We start from the raw sequence: 19,266 nt of genomic DNA, 5'->3' as shown, positions 1-19,266 counted from the left end.
GCAGGGTTGACTATAGCCACTCTACAACTATAGTATAATTTCTTTGTCTGTACTTACTTATCTTACAATTGGAACTTTGTACCTGTTGACCACCTCATCCATTCCCCCACCCACCCGACTGAGGTGTGTGTGTGTGTGTGTGTGTGTATGTGTGTGTGTGTGTGGTAAGAATGTTTAAGGTCTACTCTTTAGCAACTTTTAAGTATACCATACAGTATAAATGTTTTATATGTCATATATATGCATACATAGTAATACAGTTGATAGAGATATTTTTTAAAGCAGGTTTCACCTTCATTGTTGTGAAGTTTCTCACACATCTGACTGATGATTTCAAACACTGTGGAATTATTACAGCACTTAAAGTACAGTTTTTCATTATAGCAAAGCAACAGCCTGAGCTATAATATTCCCATGGATGTCTCTGAAACGATGAGGGTGACCACATTCAAATTTAGAATTTGGGAAAGAGGAGCAGAGATAGGGAGGGCTCTCCAAGCTACCACCACCACAGCTGCTGCTGCGGTCGCCCTGATAAAGACAGGAGGAAGTAAGGCAGCCCAAGATCTTGGACCTTGAAGCCTTTGATCCACCAGCGAGGGAGAAAAATAGCAGTGCTGAAGAATTTGTCAGCACTTAGCGTCTCTAGAAGAGTTGAGCACTGCTCTGGAAGATGAACCCGTGCTGCTTTACAGCGTTTCTGGCAAGAAGGCTTGCACTCCTGTTTTAGATACAACGACCACCCTCAGAATTTCAAATATTTCATAGGGAAGTCTTTTCAAAGACTGTAGGATATGAGTCATTATATCAGAATCTTGAGCAAAAGACAACTTAGTTGTGGAGGACTTGAAGAAAATGACATTTAGTCTCCAAGTCTAGCTAATACACTAATTCTTTTAAAGGCCTAGGTCTGAGATTCTTTCCTGTTCCACTGATGGTGAGGATGTTCCCAGGACAAAGGGACCTAGCACTTCTGCATGGCCCAAGAGAAGCCAGCTAGAGATTTTTCCTTCTTCTCTTTTCTCCTTACTCAACAGCCCTATTCTCTATTACACTGCTTTCCAGAAATAATTTGGTCAACTCCTTTCTCCAAAGAGGCAGAAAGAGAAAATGAACAAAGGTTTGATGTGTTCTTTCTCAGTAGTGCCCTCATTAGAGAACTAAGGGTGAGGGGCGCCTCGGTGGCTTAGTCGGTTAAGCGTCCGACTTTCGCTCAGGTCATGATCTCGCGGTTCGTGGGTTCGAGCCCCGCATCGGGCTCTGTGCTGACTGCCAGCTCGGAGCCTGGAGCCTGTTTCAGTCTGTGACTCCCTCTCTCTCTGACCCTTCCCCACTCACGCTGTCTCTCTCTCTCTCCTAGAAATAAATAAAAAATATTAAAAAAAAAAAAAAAAGAGAGAGAACCAAGGGTGAAACTCTGTTGATAGAATTTCAGGCCTCAGCTAGCCTAGTGGGAAGGGGTGTGGTGGGGCAAGGAGAACATCGTCTACCCCATCTCGTTGTCTCTCTGCCTTTGGCAAGGCAAGCCGGCGGAGATGTCCCCTTTACAGCCCTTCAGAAATCTTCCTTATCTATGTGTGTGTCAGGGGAAATGGCCGAGTGGAGGAGGCACTTCCTCTTCTCCTGTCTGGCACTGCCTGCCTCATGAGTTGGGTCTCAAGCGGCTTCACAAAGTTATACAGGTTTCCACGCTGAAGCCCATTTTGGTGGGTCGAGGCGTCAAACCCAGAATAGAAGCCAGTTGCTGAGAAGGTCGCTGTCTTGTCTCAGGATGATGTTTAGAAAGAAAACGAAGAGAAATTTTTATTGCACAGTCGCAATAGATCATGGTAAGAAATACCAGAGCAACATTAAATATGAAACTGCCCTTCGTCCTCTTATCCAGAAAACACAAGACTCTCTTAATTAGTAATATTCCCTCCCTGTATGTCACGGACTTATTTGTCTTACTCTGCGCCCTTGTTAAGCTCGTGAACTAATGTCAGAGGGGGCCCTCCCAAAACCGTGGCACAAGCTGCCCAGCCTTTTCTCTGTTTCTCTGAAAAATCTACCAATCATGGACACCTAATCTTTGTAACAATACCAACTCTACTCTGTAAAGGACGCTTTGGGTACTTCATATTGAAAAATTAGGAGTCATATTGCTTTTGATGGAATATGGTCTATGACAAGTGCCATTGGCAGCATATCGACACACATTTTTGGAATAGAAAGAAGAAAAAATAACTGCCAGCCAGGGAAGGAAATTATACTGACAATAGCAATCATCATAGCAGTTAGGCAACTCTCCAGTTAGGCCTGAGCTGTATACCAGGGCCTAATCTTGAGACGTAAATGTTCTATTTCAAAGGGGGTGAATTATAGGAGATGATAGTTCTGTGCCAGTGTCACTCTTGATTAAATAACAGATTTTCACTAAGGTATTCACTAATCTTTTTTTTTTTATTATTTCTAGGGGAGAGAGAGAGAGACAGCGTGAGCAGGGGAGGGTCAGAGAGAGAGGGAGTCACAGACTGAAACAGGCTCCAGGCTCTGAGCTGGCAGTCAGCACAGAGCCCGACGCGGGGCTCGAACCCACGAACCGCGAGATCATGACCTAAGCGGAAAGTCGGACGCTTAACCGACTAAGCCACCCAGGCGCCCCAGGTATTCACTAATCTTATTTATGTCAGCTTCTTCACCGATATATAATGAAGCTGATAATACCGATATATAATGAAGCTGATAATATAATGAAGCTGATAATGCATATTTCATGAAAGACTTCAAATGAGAACAAGTATATAGACGCACCAAGCTAGTGCCCTGATAAACAGCCGTAAGCAGCAGAAAGGTGTTGCTGTGTGCTTTGATGTTGCCAGTATGTCTTGGCATTGACCGTGTATGTGGAAATACATTTCATAAGCGTTTTGGGAGGTGAACTTAGGCTTCTTGAAATACTGGAATATATTTAGTAATTTCAAATGGGAAAGGTTCAAATAAGCCTAATTAGGCTCTAGTATATTCAGCTACGTTCAGCCTGCTGAAAGCCACTAGTGTTGGGAATGCCAGGCCAGAGGGAGGGCTACAAAGACAAAGTTGACCAGATCTCTGCCATCAAGGCCCTTCCAACCCAGTGGGGGAGACAGTTGCTTAACGAACATTTCAGCACCATAGGAGACTTAAGAATAAAAATATTGGATTGACACGGATGGAGTAAAAATTTTAAGTGTAACAATTAGGGAAGGAAATTATACCAACAGTCACACAAGACAAATATTAATAGCTAATAATTGCTTAAAGAGCCTTTTACATCCCAGACACACTAAAACATGTTACCACATTTACTCCCCTCCAAAAAAATCTATGAAATAATTATTTTCCTAATTTTATAGATGCAGAAGGTGAGGCTTAGACAGATAAAATGACTTGTGCAAGATGACATGGTTAGGAAGGTGGAACCAAGATTTTGAGTTCAGAACCCATGTTCTTTCTACTCTGCCACCATGCACCTTGGTAACAGTGCTATTCTACAAACATCTTACAGTGATGTCCAAGCAACTTTGAGTCTTTTAGAGAGACTGTTTCCCTGATAGCAGCCATGACTCTGTGATACGTCCATGGCCATTCAAGACCAACGAGGGGGGTGGGGGGAGCCCTTCACACCAGCAGGTCTGAGGTCCATGTAGAGAATTCCTTCCTAGTCTGCTGGGGTTTGTGTGAACCTTGTCACCTGATCTAGTAATGACAAACTACAGGGATTTTTTTTTTTCTTTTCTTTTGAAAGGATTGGGGCCTGGGGAATAATCCCATTCAGCCATTGTCAAGGGCAAGCCGGCTAACTAACACTTTCATACATGCAAATGGTTTGCCTTTCATGCTTTCCTTACTGGAACCTTTTCCTTGTAACATCTCTTAGGAAACTCTTCCCAGAAAATAAATAGACACACAAGAGTCTTTACTATATTTTAAATGACTATATTTTCTAAGATACATATTCTAAATAAAGGATTTTTCCGGATCACTGAATTTATTATATAAAAATTCTTACAGAAGTATAAAAATTCGAGGGGCACATGGCTGGCTCAGTTGGTAGAGCATGTGACTCTTCATCTCAGAGTCATGAGCTGAATTCAAGCCCCATGTTGGGTGTAGAGTTTACCTGAAAAAAGATTACATACTCGTTTAGCTATTTTTTAAAATCAATTTCTTTTACTGAATATAGTAAAAGTTACATGACACTAAAAGGGGTTTGGGATTACACTATATTTATAGTATGCAAAGTGAACTAAAAATCTGATATAATAATTTCTTTGTTTTTTAATTTTTTATTTTATTTTTTTAACTCCACTATAATTAATGTGTAGTATTAAATTAGTTTCAGGTATACAATATAGTGATTCAACAATTCTATACATTACTCAGTGCTCATCAATAAGTGTACTCTTAATCCCCCTCACCTGTTCCACTCATCTCCCCTCCTTCCCTCTGGTAACCAGTTTGTTCTCTAATTTGAAAGTCTGTTTTTTGCTTTGTTTCTTTTTTACTGTGTTAATTTGTTTTGTTTCTTAAATTCCACATATGAATGAAATCACATGGCGTTTGACATGATAATTTTCATCTTGATGTGAAAAAGCTTAAATAACAATATATTCTGATTATATTCTTATTTTAGAATCAGAAAGCAAAGAAAATGACAGATCCATGAAATGACATTTTAGAAACATTACCACAAATTAAACAAGAAGTTGTATCTAAGGTATGATCCTTCTGTGATCAATACAATGCCTACCAGATGTGGTGTCTGGATAGCCCACTGTTGGTTTGTTGAAACCCCAAAATACAGAAGCAACCTTTGCTTTTTCCAGCGTGGTCAGTAGCCTAAATTCTTACTGAAGACCCAGTCAACAGAACTGGTCCAAGATGGCTGCCATAGTTATGAAGAATGACAAATGATTCTACTGTGTTACCAATTTTTAAAGTTCTCTTTAGCTCTCGCAATGGAATTCAAATTGTGCCAGCCATCTTTTATTAGTCAGTCCCATGGGTTTCTTATTGTTATTTTGGACAAGCTCTATTTTTGTTTAATTCTATGGGAACCACACATAGTTTGTACTTTTGCCAGAAATTTATTTTCCAATGAGTATTACCCAATTCTAAATAAGTACATTTTTATACTGGGACAGAGTAGGGGTGAGTTCAATCAGGAATGCCATTTAAAATTGTATAATACAGCCTGGACTTTTTTTGTAACTCTAATTTTCTGGTAACTAAAAGTGAGTTTGGGTTTTGTTTACTGTCTTTCTTTTTCTTTTTCATTTTTTTAAAATTTTTTAAATGTTTTTTATTTACTTCTAGGAGAGACAGAGAGAGACAGCGTGAGCAGGGGAGGGTCAGAGAGAGAGGGAGTCACAGACTCTGAAACAGGCTCCAGGCTCTGAGCTGGCAGTCAGCACAGAGCCCGACGCGGGGCTCGAACCCACGAACCGCGAGATCATGACCGAAGCGAAAGTCGGACACTTAACCGACTAAGCCACCCAGGCGCCCCATGTTTACTGTCTTTCAAAGCGATCCATTTTGGGGCGCCTGGGTGGCTCAGTTGGTTAAGCATCTGACTTCTGCTCAGGTCATGATTTCATGGTTCGTGAGTTTGAGCCCTGCATGGGGCTCTGCGCTGACAGATTACATAACCATTTACCTATTTTTTTTAAATCAATTTCTGTTAGTAAATATAATATATAACTATAAATATAATGTGACTCTTCATCTCAGAGTCATGTTGTTCAAGCCCCATGCTTCAGATTCTGTATCTCCCTCACTCTCTGCCCGAAATAAATAAACATTTAATAAAAAAATTCAAGGTGATCCATATTAAACAAAAACATCTTCTTTCTAAAAAGTGATTAAGAATTGATTTTACAGCAATGTAGCTTTTTTGTTAACTTATAGCATTGATTTGTATAACTGCACAATGTATTTATTCATGCACAGAGACAAATATTATATTAAGTCTAATAACCAGAAAATTAATATTACATGTCTTGTCCCAAAAGAAAAAAGAAAACATTTTCTTACCTAACTTGGTGTATGATATATATGGAAATCTTGAGCTTGTTTTCAGAAGTGGGAAGACAGTCTTGTTCTATTGCACTAAGTGTCAGGGTATGGATATCAAGACTATATCTCTTTGACCTGAGGAAAGGAGAATATTTTCACTTGTAACAAAGCTGAACTCCCAGGACTATAAGAAGCAAAACAGGCAATCATATTACCAGACAGAAACTTCAAGTGTCTTAGACCCTGAGGGATGTGTAGATATTATATTTTATTCAATGCAATAACACAATCTTTGAGCGAAACTGTCTAAGCAAAATCTATATAGAAAATGATGAATCCTGCACTAAGGCTTAAAGCAATCATAAAACTACAAAGTTTCTTCTACAAAGACCACTTTCAGAGCACCAAGGAGAAAGTTGAGGGGACTTTCAGTAAATGTCATTTATTCTCATGTCAGAAAAGATATTAAAGCAAGTTCTTTTGTTTGATTGCTTTGGTTTGGTTTGGTGGCTTTTTTGTAAAAACATAAGCCCCAGGAGACTATATGACTTAAAGTAGTCATGCAAGTAATTATTTGCCCAAGTATCTAAGGCATGAAATAAAATTTTATATTTTATTTTGCCTTTCAAATAGAGATTTTTATAATGTACTTCATATTTATAGAAAATGATAAAGAGTGGGCCGCCTGGGTGGCTCAGTCGATTAAGCGTCCAACTTCAGCTCAGGACATGGTCTCACAGCTTGTGAGTTCAAGCCCCACATCAGGCTCTGTGCTGACAACTCAGAGCCTGGAGCCTGCTTTGGATTCTGTGTCCCCTTCTCTCTCTGCCCCTCCCCCTTTTGTGCTCTGTCTCTCTCTGTTTCTCAAAAATAAATAAGTATAAAAAAATTAGAAAACGACAAAAAGTAAAATTTATATGGCCTGTAATTCCATTGACTAGATAACACTGTTGACATTTAAAGACAAGTTTTTAGTTAAAAATTTTTTAAATTATGTTTTAAATGTTTATTTTATTTTCAAAAGAGGCAGAGTGTGAGCGGAGGAGGGACAGACAGATAGACACACACACACACACACACACACACACAGAATCCAAAGCAGGGTCCAGGCTCTGAGCTGTCAGCATAGAGCCCAATGATGGAGCTCGAACTCAGTGACTGTGAGATCATGCTCTGAGCCAAAGTCAGAGCTTAACTGCCTGAACCACCCAGGCAGAGCCTGATATGGGACTTGGATTCACCATGAGATCATGACCTGAGACAAGATCAAGAGTTGGATGCTCAACCGACTGAACCACCCTAAAGAATTTTAAAGTAATACAAGCACATGTTTTTAAAAATTCAAATAGCACTGAGATGTGTAAATGAAACACAGATATGTTCCTCCCCACCCATATCCCTCCGTAACCATCAGCCTGTTTCCACCAAGCTGCCCTTCCAGGAAAGGAATATGTCTTCAGACACCAGTAGATATGTGTGTAGTGTGTGTGTGTGTGTGTGTGTGTGTGTGTGTGTGTATGTAAAATTACGATTTTTTTTCACAAAATGTTTATGTCCTTCCATATACCTTGAATTTTTCATTTAATAATATATTTTCAGATCTTCTCATATCAGCACACATAAAACTATCACATTCTTTATTAACAGTTGTATAATTGTTGATTATATAGTGTACTATAAGTATTTAACCAGTCCCCTATTAATATTTAGGTTATTTTTTATTTTTGTGAATATATATGTAAAGACAGTTAAATAGGTGGTGAAGAGATGTCTACATTGTTTATTTTTTATTTTTATTAAAATTTTTTAACATTTAATTTTTTTTTTTGAGAGCCAGCAGGGGAGAGGCAGAAAGAGAGGGAGACACATAATCCTAAGCAGGCTCCAGGCTCTGAGCTGTCAGCACCAAGACTAATCAATGTGGGGCTCAAACCCACAAACTGTGAGATCACGACCTGAGCTGAAGTCAGATGCTCAACTGACTGAACCACCCAGGCACCCCCATTTTTAATTTTGATAGATACCGTATAATTTGTTGGATCAGTTTTCCCCCCAGCATTTGAGAGTTAACTGTTTCTCTGACGAAGGTATTATCAGAATTTAAAATTTTCATTCAAGAGAATGAAATATATAGTATTCCGCTTTTATTCTTTGTTAAATGAACAGACATTTTACTTAAAGAAAAACCAGAATGGGAGCACCTGGGTGGCTCAGTCAGTTAGGTGTCCAACTTTTGATGACTTTTGATCTCAGCTCGGGTCTTGATCTTAGGGTCATGCGTTCAGGCTCCACTTTGGGTTCCATGCTAGGCATGAAGCCTACTTAAAAAAAAATGGAATAAAAACCAGAATGCACTTGCTTTTGGAGTATATGATGTCTTAGTCCAGTGATACCTGGACTTCTAAAGGAGAAAGGAAACAGTTTAGTTTTATAAGATTGGATTGGCAAATATGGCTAACACCAAGTCAAACTATAGGCCAGGGAATTTTAGGAAACTTTTCAAAGAGTAGACTAAATTGATGACTCTCATCTTCAAAAGACAGTACACAGCTGGGGAGAGGGGAGAATGGGAAGTTCTTTAATGGGTATGGTTTCAGTTTTGTAAGGTGAAAAGAGTAGTGGAGATTACTTGCACAACGTGAGTGTACTTAACACTACTGAACGATGTACTTAAAAATGGTTGAGATAGTACCTTTTGCTTTATGTGTATTTTACCACAATTAAAAAGAAAGATAATGTGCAAAATTACGTTGTATAGAGAAAGAGGTCAGTTATTGACAATATAATTTCAAGAGTGTAAGTGAAGAGCCTCTGTCAGACATTCAGTCAAATCCCTTCAGGGACCAATTAACGCCATTACACACTCAGATAAGGTCCAGAATGCAAAGATCCTGGGAATAGACTGAAATTTAATCTAAGGCACAAATCATTAATATCAGTAGCAGTAATCACCCCTATTCTGCCATGAAATGGCTGCTTGCTGTACCTGATGACTAACAGGACATTTCCCCAACTGGAAAAGCACCTGATCTCTGGGGCCTAATCAAGTGTATCTGCAAATAGTCTTCCAACCATTGTCTTTAATTCTAATGACAAGATTTAATACTTGGAGTCAAAGATGATGCATGACCACAGAGAAGAGGAAGACCACAGTGAGCACCAAGAGGCTCTGGTCATTCTCTGATATACACCATTGTTCAAAAGCACTCTATCATATTTTTATTTGTTATGGCTCACAGACACCTTACAAGAGAAACCAGAATGAAAGGGACAGTGAAGACCCCAAAGCCAGAGAAAATCCTAACTTTTGTTCACACTGACTTCGAGTCCCAGGTCCTGGTTACCAGAGCAGGCAAATCACTGTTACAAAAATAAAATGCATTTGTCTTGGAAAGGTGAGTCACAATGAATGTTAAGGCATTATCTAATTAAAGTGTTCCACAAACTTCATAAGCCCATTGCTCAAAGACTCAATGGAAATTGAGCAGTTGCTTGCTGGCATTCATACCTCATATCTTAGCACAGAGGGAGGTTCTCAACTTCAGCAGCACCTAAGAATCACCTATAGGTGCTGTTAAAAGTCTGATGCTCTGGGATCAACACATGCCAATTAATCAGAATCTCTGGGGTGGGTCTCCAGGTGACTTCAGCCTGCAGCCAAGACCGAGAATCACTGGTACAAAGATTCTCAAGTTTAGGGTGAATAGCCTTGGTGGAGGGCCGCCCCCTCCTCCAAAAGAAATTTGGTTTAAGAGGTTTGGGATTTTCCCAAGATCTGTACTTTTTACATGCACTTCAGGTGATGCTAATGCATATATCTCGGGGGCACACTTTGAAAAATACTACTACAGTGACCAAAATTCGTGATTGTTTCATCCTAATCGCCAATCTCTTCTGCTTCCCCATAAATCTGGTCACCTGGGCTTTGTTAATATGGCTGTTTACCAAACCTAATCATTGCTTTGCCCCCTGGAATATACCCAAGATCTTCACACATTACTTGTGACGAGTGGCTCCACAAATTGGCCATTAATCCAGTAAAGCTCCAACCAAGATTGAACAGAGTAGAAAGATTACATCATAGTTTCTCCATGTCAGGCTTTTGATAATAACTCCTAGAGTCATACTTTAAAAAATAATAATACTATATTCAACACTATCATCAACATCAAGATATAATGTTAGGGCTGTTCTGCTGGATCACAATGAATCTGAGAATACTTTTAAGTATGCTTATTTTATGTTATTATTTTTTAATGTTTATTATTTTCAAGAGAGAGAGAGAGACAGAATGTGAGCAGGGGAGAGGCAGAGAGAGAGGGAGATGCAGAATCTGAAGCAGGCTCCAGGCTCTGAGCTTTCAGCACAGAACCCAACACAGGGCTTGAACTCACAAACTGTGAGATATGACCTAAGCTGAAATTGGGTGCTTAACCTACTGAACCATCCAGGCACCCCAGTAAGCTTATTTTTAAAGTGTGCATTTGTATTTTACCTTTAGAAGTTTTGTCCTTGTTAAATTTTACTATGATTATTTTTGGCTGCTGCTCAACTAATCACCTTAACGTCACTGGCAAATAATGGGCACTTGTTTGTTCTATTATTCATGTTGCAGAGAGAACTATGAAATATTCTGATGCCCAGGAAAGAGACCATACATTTGTACTTTCTGTTTCCCGAGGCCCACCTTGAACTCTGTATGCCTATTTGAGCCATCATAGCCGAGCACTGGGTGGTCAGAGTCAACACTGTGGAGTGGAAAGGGCACGAATGGGCTTTGGGATGAACTAAATCTAGTTCAGATCTCCAGCCCTACTTCTTAGTAACTGTGGGACCTTCAGCAACACGCTGATTTTACAGAACCTCATTTTATTTTTCTTCTAGAAACATACAGCTACAATACCTCCTCTCAAAAGAGTATTTTGGCAATGATTAATATGAAACACACAAATGTTTAGCATGTTGAGTGACAGATAGTAAGGTGCTTCAGATATAGGGGTGGGTTTTTTTCTTTTGTAAAATATAGATAACATGAACAGCTAAGAGTGTAAACATGGGTATTCTTCTAACTTATTCCACTCGAAGAAATTATGGGAAAAGGAAAATAATTCAAATAGGTTGGACTAACCAAAGGTCACCTAACCAAGGGTGACTGGGGTAACTGTAGCATCAGGCCAGGTGGGACACGGAGCATTCTGGGTGCTGGGCGGGAGCCAAGCCAGGAGCCCTAAGGCCACAGCCAAGAGTGAGGCACGGGGTGAAGCCAAGGAGACGAACCTGAGCCAAGGAGAAGCAAGGGCCAGTCCTCGAAGGCAGCGGAGGTCAATGCTGAGCAATAGCCGGCCCTCAGAGAACCTGGAAGAGGCCTAGAGGAAGTAAAGGGTCAGCCTCAAGGAAGAGATCTGGAACCCAAGAGTCTGCCTCAGGGAAGATGGTGGAGCCGGGGCAAGGTGGGGGCTCCAGAGCAGCAAGGCAACAGGCTGGGGTCACCCGGGAGACAGGCTACCGTCTTCTGAGGCTCTCTTGCCTTTCTATATTAGCCGGGCTAAACTTTTCTGTCGTTGTCAAAGTCTTTCCTTCTGTTGGGCTTTCTTTGATAGGTATAAATGTATTCTTCTACAATTAGGCACTATACTAAGAAGAGCAGGCTAAATAATGTATCTCCAAAATCTCAGTGACTTAACACAATAAAAGGTCATGTGAAGCTCCTATCACAGCCCATGCTAAGTCTGTGGGGGTGGGAGGCAGGGGCCTCAGTTTCCCGTATCTGGTAGTGCTGCCTTTCCCCATCAGGGATTCTTAACGTTGGTTCATAAGATCCCTTTTCACATTTTTAGCACCAGCTTGTTAAGGAGGCGCAAGCTACCTCCCGCTCCCCAGCAGCTGCCTCCTTAGGCTTCCCTTCAACATGCTCATTAACGAATTCCGAAATGTGGTTTTGACTGAGTAAATTGATAAACAGGTGCCGAACCTGGGCTGGCTAACCAACACGACTGGAGCTATTTCCTCAGGATTGGTTCTGAGCCCAGCATTCTTATTTCCTTTGGCGGTTTGTATAATAGAGAAGTGGCTCATTATATCTCCAAAATAAATGTTCAGCATGAGAAGAGAGAGGCCCTTAATTTGGAATGGTTTTGATTTAGTCGGAGAAGTTCTCAGAGACCGTCCACAGAAATGAGACTCATCCACTGAAATGAGAAAGAGTCTCTTGGAGTCTCAGTTTCCTTCCGTGGAGGAAGTGGACCAGACAGTCCCTGAGATTCCTTCTAGTTTTAGCCTTTAGGCAGAAAAAAGATGAAGAAAAACTTTGTAACTATGATAGTCAACGGTGAAAAATACCTAGGAGTTTTTAGTGGTTTATATGTGACTATCTCATTAAAGTGAAGCAGTTGTAAAAGAAAAAATATACTAATAAAAATGTAGTGGGTGTGTGGGTTAGCATTCTTGATTGCAGGCAAGAGCAATTCTGACTGATTTAAGAGAAAAAGCAATTTGTTGAGAGGGTCTTGGGGTGAGTCACAAAATCTCCAAGAAGGCCCAGCTCAAAACTCAGGTGAGATTCAGAGCCCAGATCAAGCCAAAGGACACATGATTGGGACAGATCTGCTGTCCTCGCGCAGTGCTGGGCGCCCTGTGGACCCCCTAGGGCACAGAAGAATTCTTAGCCGTTCCCGCTCCTTTGCTCCACTCATTTCAGACTTAAAGTCTCAGGCAGGAACATCTGCTTGGCCAAGACTGGTTTACATGCGTGAGCCCAAACTTCCGGCAATGGTAAAATTAAAGATCAGGCTCATCCACTCAGACCTATGTAATGGGAAAAATCCCCCAAACATAGGCAAGGGCTCTTTCAGATTCCCTACAAATGTTTATTGTATCTAGCATACCGAGGCTCATCTCTATCAGCCCAGAGGCAGGGTAAAAAGGTAACTTCTTTCTAGTACCCTTTATATTTTTCTCCAAGGGAGGAGGTGGATCTCTCTCTTCAGAGTTTTGCCTCCTAAAAAGGTACAGAACTGAAAAACACAAGATTCTCGATACATTCAAAAATAACAGACCAATAGGTATAGGGAGACCAGAGTCAGTTCCTCCGTGATAGATGTCATGCATATTTCTACTAGTTTTGGTGGCCCGGCTTCTGAACCGCTTTCCTATGTTGGGACATTCTTCATTTTGTGCTTTACTGTGATGTGCAGCCTGATAGCACTTAACAAGTTGAAAATTTGAGATGATTCCCATTTTAGTTTCCCTTGCTGCCAAGTCTTGGGCATGTGATGCAGGCACCAACCACCCTCAGATGCGCCTGCGCCAGACCTTGAACTGGGAACCAGAGACACAGAGGAGGGGATGGTGAGGAAGGCTCTCCGGAGGCAGTGGAGGCTGTGATGCTGGGGACAGCCGCGGGTGCAGCGGGCCAGTGGCTTCAGCCCTGCACGTGTCTAGTGTTTGGGTGCTGCTCAAGGGGTGACCTCTCCAGACCAGTTCTGCAGGGTGATTCAGGGTGGTTTTCCTGGCTACACAACCACAATCCTGGCTGCCCAGCCCCCTTGGTGACTTTGTGATACCCAGTGTTTTCTTTAGTAAGTAGTCTTTTTCTCTGAAATGAACTAGTATAGAGGCCTCTGGGTGGCTCAGCTGGTTAAACATCCAACTCTTGACTTTGGCTCAGGTCATGATCTCATGGTTCATGAATTTGAGCCCTGCATCACGGGCTCTGTACTGACACTGTGGAGCCTACCTGGGATCCTCTCTCTCTCTCTCTCTCTCTCTGTCCCTCTTGTACTCTCTCAAAATAAATAAATCTAAAAAAAATTGAAATGAACTAGTATCTTGGTACTTTAGTATCCTCTTACGGTGTCCAACCCAGTGCCTGATATCCAGTAACTGTTTATTATAGGTTGGCAAGAAAGAGGGAAAGAAAGGAGAGAAAGACGGAAGGAGGGAGGAAAGGAAAGAAAGGGAAAGGATGGGAAGGAGGGAGAAAAAAAGGAATAGAGTATAGAGTTTAGAAGCTAACCCTTTTACTGTAGTTTATAACTTTCAGAGGTCTGGGTGGGGGGAGGTGGTCACTCAAAATGAAGAACAGAAGGTACCTGGAGAAAGTTTACAGGAAGGTCACGAGGACAGGGAAAAATAGAGATTTATTTTTAGAAGGTCAAAACAACAAGTGTGATTTGGCCCTAAAAGGCTCAGGGACAGAGAACACATGTATTCATTGTTATGTAGGTTCTGTGGCTTTCATCAGAGACCCAAAGTAACTGTGACATAAACACGGTAGCAATTTGTTTCTTATGTTACAGTCAAGAAGTAGATGGTGTGGAGGTCTTACTCCATGACGCCATTCAGGGATCCAAGTTTCTTCCGTCTTACTGTTCCGTGATATTTAGGATATTGCCCTTGCTGACATGGTCCATATAGCACACGGTCATGTCCACACCCACAGCGCAAGCAGCAGCAGGAGGAGGGACAGGTGTGTCCCTTCCATTACGACCACACCCTGTGGTCGGCTCCTAGCCTCACCGGGCCGGGAGGGCCGCTGAACGGTGCAGCCTCTGTGTTGAACGTTCCCGTGAACCTCCAGCAGTATCACTGCAGAGGAAGAGGAGACAAGATATTGGAGAACAACCAATGCGGAAGCAACCTCTGCTTGGGCAAATAGCAGGTTGAAACTTTAACACATGGAATGAGATGAGAATACGGTAGAATGTTCAGGGGTTGCTGAGCACAGTTCCCTTCGAGTGTGAGAAATGCTTCCAGATGTCTTACAACAGGACAGTTGTCATTTGTAATGAAATCGGTGAGGAAAGGGACAGCTCACGCTCAGCCTCAGCCTGACATCTGTACTCAAAATGACAAAGGGTACAGAAGAGAGAGCACTGAATGAAAGTTTAAAGGTCTTTCTCGGGGCAGATTGCTACAGCGCGAGAGAGTTGGAAGCTTGGCCAAAGGCGGCTTGCCTGTCCCAATGCTCCTCTGGGCCGTCGTAGAAAATGCCCCTGCCCCCAAGGAGGTCGGAGAGGCCTCAGGCCGAGAGGAGACAGAGGAAATACCAAGAGAAATTTACAGATGACAAATACAAGGGCAAATCGGGTGCAAGTTCAAAGCTGTGGAAATATCGTGGAGGGAGAGGGCACGTGTACATCTGAGTTCTCTTGCGACACATCGCTCGCGGCCAAGAGTAACAGGGCTCTAAGCTACGGGTGGCCGGGGTGGGGGCAGCACCAGGGACCGGCGGCCGGCTCCCACCCTCCCAGGCTCCCTGCCCCCCGGCCCGAAGGCTCCCACCGACTTCTGAAGCTCGCTTTCTGAAGCCGTCTTAAGTCACTGATTTTTCTAGGAGAGCAGTAATGTTTGGCCCGTCTCCACCGCTGTAAATGTCTCAAAAGCTTTTTATAGGCATTCCCTTTGAAAAGCCTTGAAAAGCTCAGTGAAAGCCTTGAGCTGCACGCGGCCATCCTTCCGCCTGCACAGGGGGCCCGCCTGAGCTGGCCGTCAGTCCGGCCCGGCCCACGGAAGGAAGAGCTGAGAGAGCCCGGGCTGCGGAGGAGAAACAGATAAAGGCTTGGAGCAAGGAGTCGTGGGCGCTGGCCACCCCTGACCTTCCCAGGCACGGGAGCCAGAAGAGTCTCTGGTTTTGCCTCACGCAGCTTGAACTGAGTTGTCATCGTAGCTGAAAGACTCAGGGCTAAGATACCCTGTACGGGAAGTTTGTTCTTCTTCGATTCCTTCCCTGACCTTGACCCTTTTCTTTCTAGACCCCTTCAGGGAATTGCCATTGCAGGCCCCACCTTTCTCCTTTTCCTGGTTCAGGGGTTTTCCACCTCTAACTAATTCTCCTTTGTCAGGCTCTCCAGCTGCGACCTGGAGAAATTCTTATTTCTTCATTTCTTCCCGAGTCTCTCTCCTCACTGCCTACCCCCACCTTTTTTTTTTTTTTTTAATCACCTGAAATGACTTCTCTGTTTTCGTTTGAGCAGATGTATCAAGCTCGGTTTTCTCTCTTTTGCTCTCATTCTGTGTCTTTGCAGCTGGTACCCTTATGTCTTTCTTCTCTTCTGATCTTCATCTTGGGACGTTTATATAAATAAGCTTTTTGACACAGATATCACACACCGGCCATCCTGCACCCCCTGCCAACCTGTTTTTGTTTTGTTTTGTTACTGTATTAGACACTGCTCTGCTATGTTTCATACCCAAAGTGCTTCCAGACTACACATTTCACTCTGAAGGGTTTTTTTTTTAAGTTTATTTATTTATTTTGAGACACACACACAGAGAGAGAGAGAGGGAGGGAGAGGGAGATAGGAAATGCTAAGCAGACTCTGTGCTGTCAGCATGAAGCCCAACTCAAGGCTTGAACTCACGAGCTATGAGATCATGACCTGAGCTAAACTTGGACGCTCAACCAACTGAGCCACCCAGGCGCCCTTACTTCTCCCTTATTTCCCTCATTCAAGCCTCAAACCAGCGCCTTTCTCCAGGGCGGTTAAACCTTCGTAGTTATTCAAAGGCAAGTCACACAGCAGTTGCTCAGATCCTAAGTCCAATTGAGGAGGGTCAAAGGAATGAAGAATGTGACATACACCACAGTTAAGTAAGTGTTGTAGGTAAGAACCATCGATGGATGTTGAAATCAGTGGGCAAAGTATAAGGAGCCACAGGATATTTCTCCCCATAAGAAATATATGGATTGCGAGGGGGAAAATTACAAATTTACAGTAGAGAAACCTAGAAGACATCACCTTAACCGAGTGATCAAAGTTAACATCTCCACTAATGAAACACATCGACATCATATAACTGTGGTGTGATACACAAGACATGTAAGCAATATTCCTTCTAAGGTAGTCTTGCCAAAAATGTATGACCTCAGTGTAATCATGAGATATCAGAAAAACCCTAATCGAGGAACATTCCATAGAATAATTAGCCAGTATTCCCGGAATTACATTCCCAAAGAAGTTATTTACTCACAAGGTCAAAGCGTCAAGATCATGATAAGGAAAGACTGAGGAAATGCTGCACATTGGAGGAGACTAAGGACACCGGACAAACACATGCACTTGACCCTGGATTGGATCCTGGACGAAAAAAGAACAGTATAAGGCATCTGGTGAAATTGAGTAACACCTGCAGATTAAGTAATGTTGTTATTGATGTTAGTTTTCTCTTTTCTGACTGTGGTTTTTTTAAAAACTGAGATATAATTGACATATACAGTTTCAGGTACATAACATAATCATTTGATATCTGTGTATGTCACAAAATGATCACCACAGTAAATCTAGTGAACATCCATCACGACACATAGTTGTAAAATTTTCTTCTTGTGATGAGAACTTTTTAAAAGAAATTTTAATGTTTATTTTATCTTTGAGAGATAGAGACAGAGCGTGAGTGGGGGAGGGGCAGAGAGAGAGAGACACAGAATCTGAAGCAGCTCCAGGCTCTGGGCTGTCAGCACAGAGCCCAACATGGGGCTCGAACCCACAAACTGTGAGATCATGACCTGAGCCGAAGGTGGACACTTAACCCACTGAGCCACCCAAGCGCGCCAAGAACTTTTGAGATCTATTCTCTTTAGCAACTTTCAAATATGCAATACAGTATCATTAACTATAGTCACTATGTTAATTTCCTAATTTAGACAATTACCGATTCACTGTCTGGGTTATAGTCTAGGCATCAGGGTTTTTAAAAAAACAGCTCCAGTGGGGCAGCTGGGTGGCTCACTCCATTAAGCGTCTGACTTCAGCTCAAGTCATAGTCTCATGGTGTGTGGGTTTGGGCCCCACATCGGGCTCTCTGCCCTCAGTGCAGAGCCCGCTTTAGATCCTCCATCTCGGTCTCTCCCTCCTCTCTTTGCCCCTCCTGTGCACGTACTCTCTGAAAAAAAATTCTCTTAAAAAGCAGCTCCAGTGTTTCTAATGTGCAAGATTTGAAAACCACTGATCTAACTATATGGTAAAGTCTTAAGTATTAGTAATGGCTTGAGGACCAGCTGCAGCTTATTCTACTCATCTTTGTGTATTAAGTCCTTGCAAAGACTGCAACCAGCCACGATCCTGACTGGGGCTCTCGAAGGACTGGACTTTCGAGAGGTGGGTCACCTGCAGATCAGAGAGGATCCAAGTCGGGACTGTGCCCCACGTCCACATCCCCTGGCCCCGTCTCCTACTCCAGCCACTGCCGGGCTGACTGGTTTCCTGTGGGCTTTGATGGACCTTGTGCAGATGCACTTGAGTCTGTGCAGTGAACCTTTCACTTTTGGCCTGGGTGCTGCTGATGCTGAGGTTAAGGACACCTACAGGAAGCCGCCCCATGCTTATCCATGCACAGCCCTGAAGCGTGGGTGAGTTCATGACCGTTCCCCATGTGATCCCCTTGATGACAGTTTGGGGGTGTCTCTCATCGGCTCTTCAGGGGTTCCTGGAACAATGGAGCACCTGTTGCCCTTAGCAACGGCTGGCCCAGTCTCACATCCTTATACTGTTTCTCCCTCCTTCCCTGTTTGCTCCACCTCTCCTGCCCTATTGCCCCAGGAGTCACATTCTCCAATAAACAACCTACAGATTCCAAAGGCTGTATTTTGTAGAGACCGAGGCTAAGATAGTCTTTGATGAAACAACAAGATGACTCAAAATTGAGGCCATGATGGAAGGACCAGGAGATCTGGTCTGGGGATGAGGTTCTCTCCTGTTCTGTGCTCCCCGACGCTCTTCGTCCTCATCTGTTTTTATGGAAGGCAGTATGGCCAGCCCGGCGTCAGTGCTCTTTCTTGACCAGTCCTTCCCAACTCTACAGCTTTCCTCGGCCACCTCTCTCCTTGTGTTTCCATTTGTGGCTCATACTCGCCCTCACGAGCCCCTTGGCAGAAGCCAGAAGACACCTAGGCTGCTCATACCACCGTCCAGCTCCGCTGAGAACCCACCCCTTCTCAGGCTTCTGCTGTTGCCCTGGGAACCAGCTCTTCTTTCCTCCCCCAGCATGTTCACTCAGGGTCTGCCTCACCTTCTGCCAGTCTACCTGTCTCCTGAGTCCCCATCTGCACGTCGGGGACATGTGCTTTTCCTCCTGTGCATCATCACCGCCACTTGGTTGGGGTCTTTCCCACTCTCTGCTCAGGGTCCTTTGACTTGGGCAGCACTGCTGTGAGGCAAGTAGGGGAAGAATCGGAGAAGAAGTAGTCCCTAAGGGCTGTTTGCTTTCTTCAAGACTACAATCACGTATTTA

The 19,266-nt window shown here is 43.0% G+C and overlaps 1 long non-coding RNA gene across 1 annotated transcript; it reads right to left on the bottom strand.

The window, feature by feature from the left end:
- Positions 1-4,054: 4,054 nt before the first annotated feature.
- Positions 4,055-17,108, bottom strand: LOC144226776 (uncharacterized). Its single transcript, XR_013333734.1, has 3 exons — positions 17,008-17,108; positions 6,055-6,171; positions 4,055-4,141 (listed from the first exon to the last, which is right to left on the bottom strand). It is a non-coding gene; the product is annotated as an uncharacterized LOC144226776 (long non-coding RNA).
- Positions 17,109-19,266: the final 2,158 nt, after the last annotated feature.

Source organism: Crocuta crocuta, unplaced genomic scaffold, assembly GCF_008692635.1.
Source record: "Crocuta crocuta isolate KB4526 unplaced genomic scaffold, BGI_CrCroc_1.0 scaffold103, whole genome shotgun sequence".
In the NCBI taxonomy this organism is placed as follows: Eukaryota; Metazoa; Chordata; class Mammalia; order Carnivora; family Hyaenidae; genus Crocuta; species Crocuta crocuta.
Note: the sequence above shows the minus strand (reverse complement) of the source record. Positions and strands in the feature narration are given on the sequence as shown.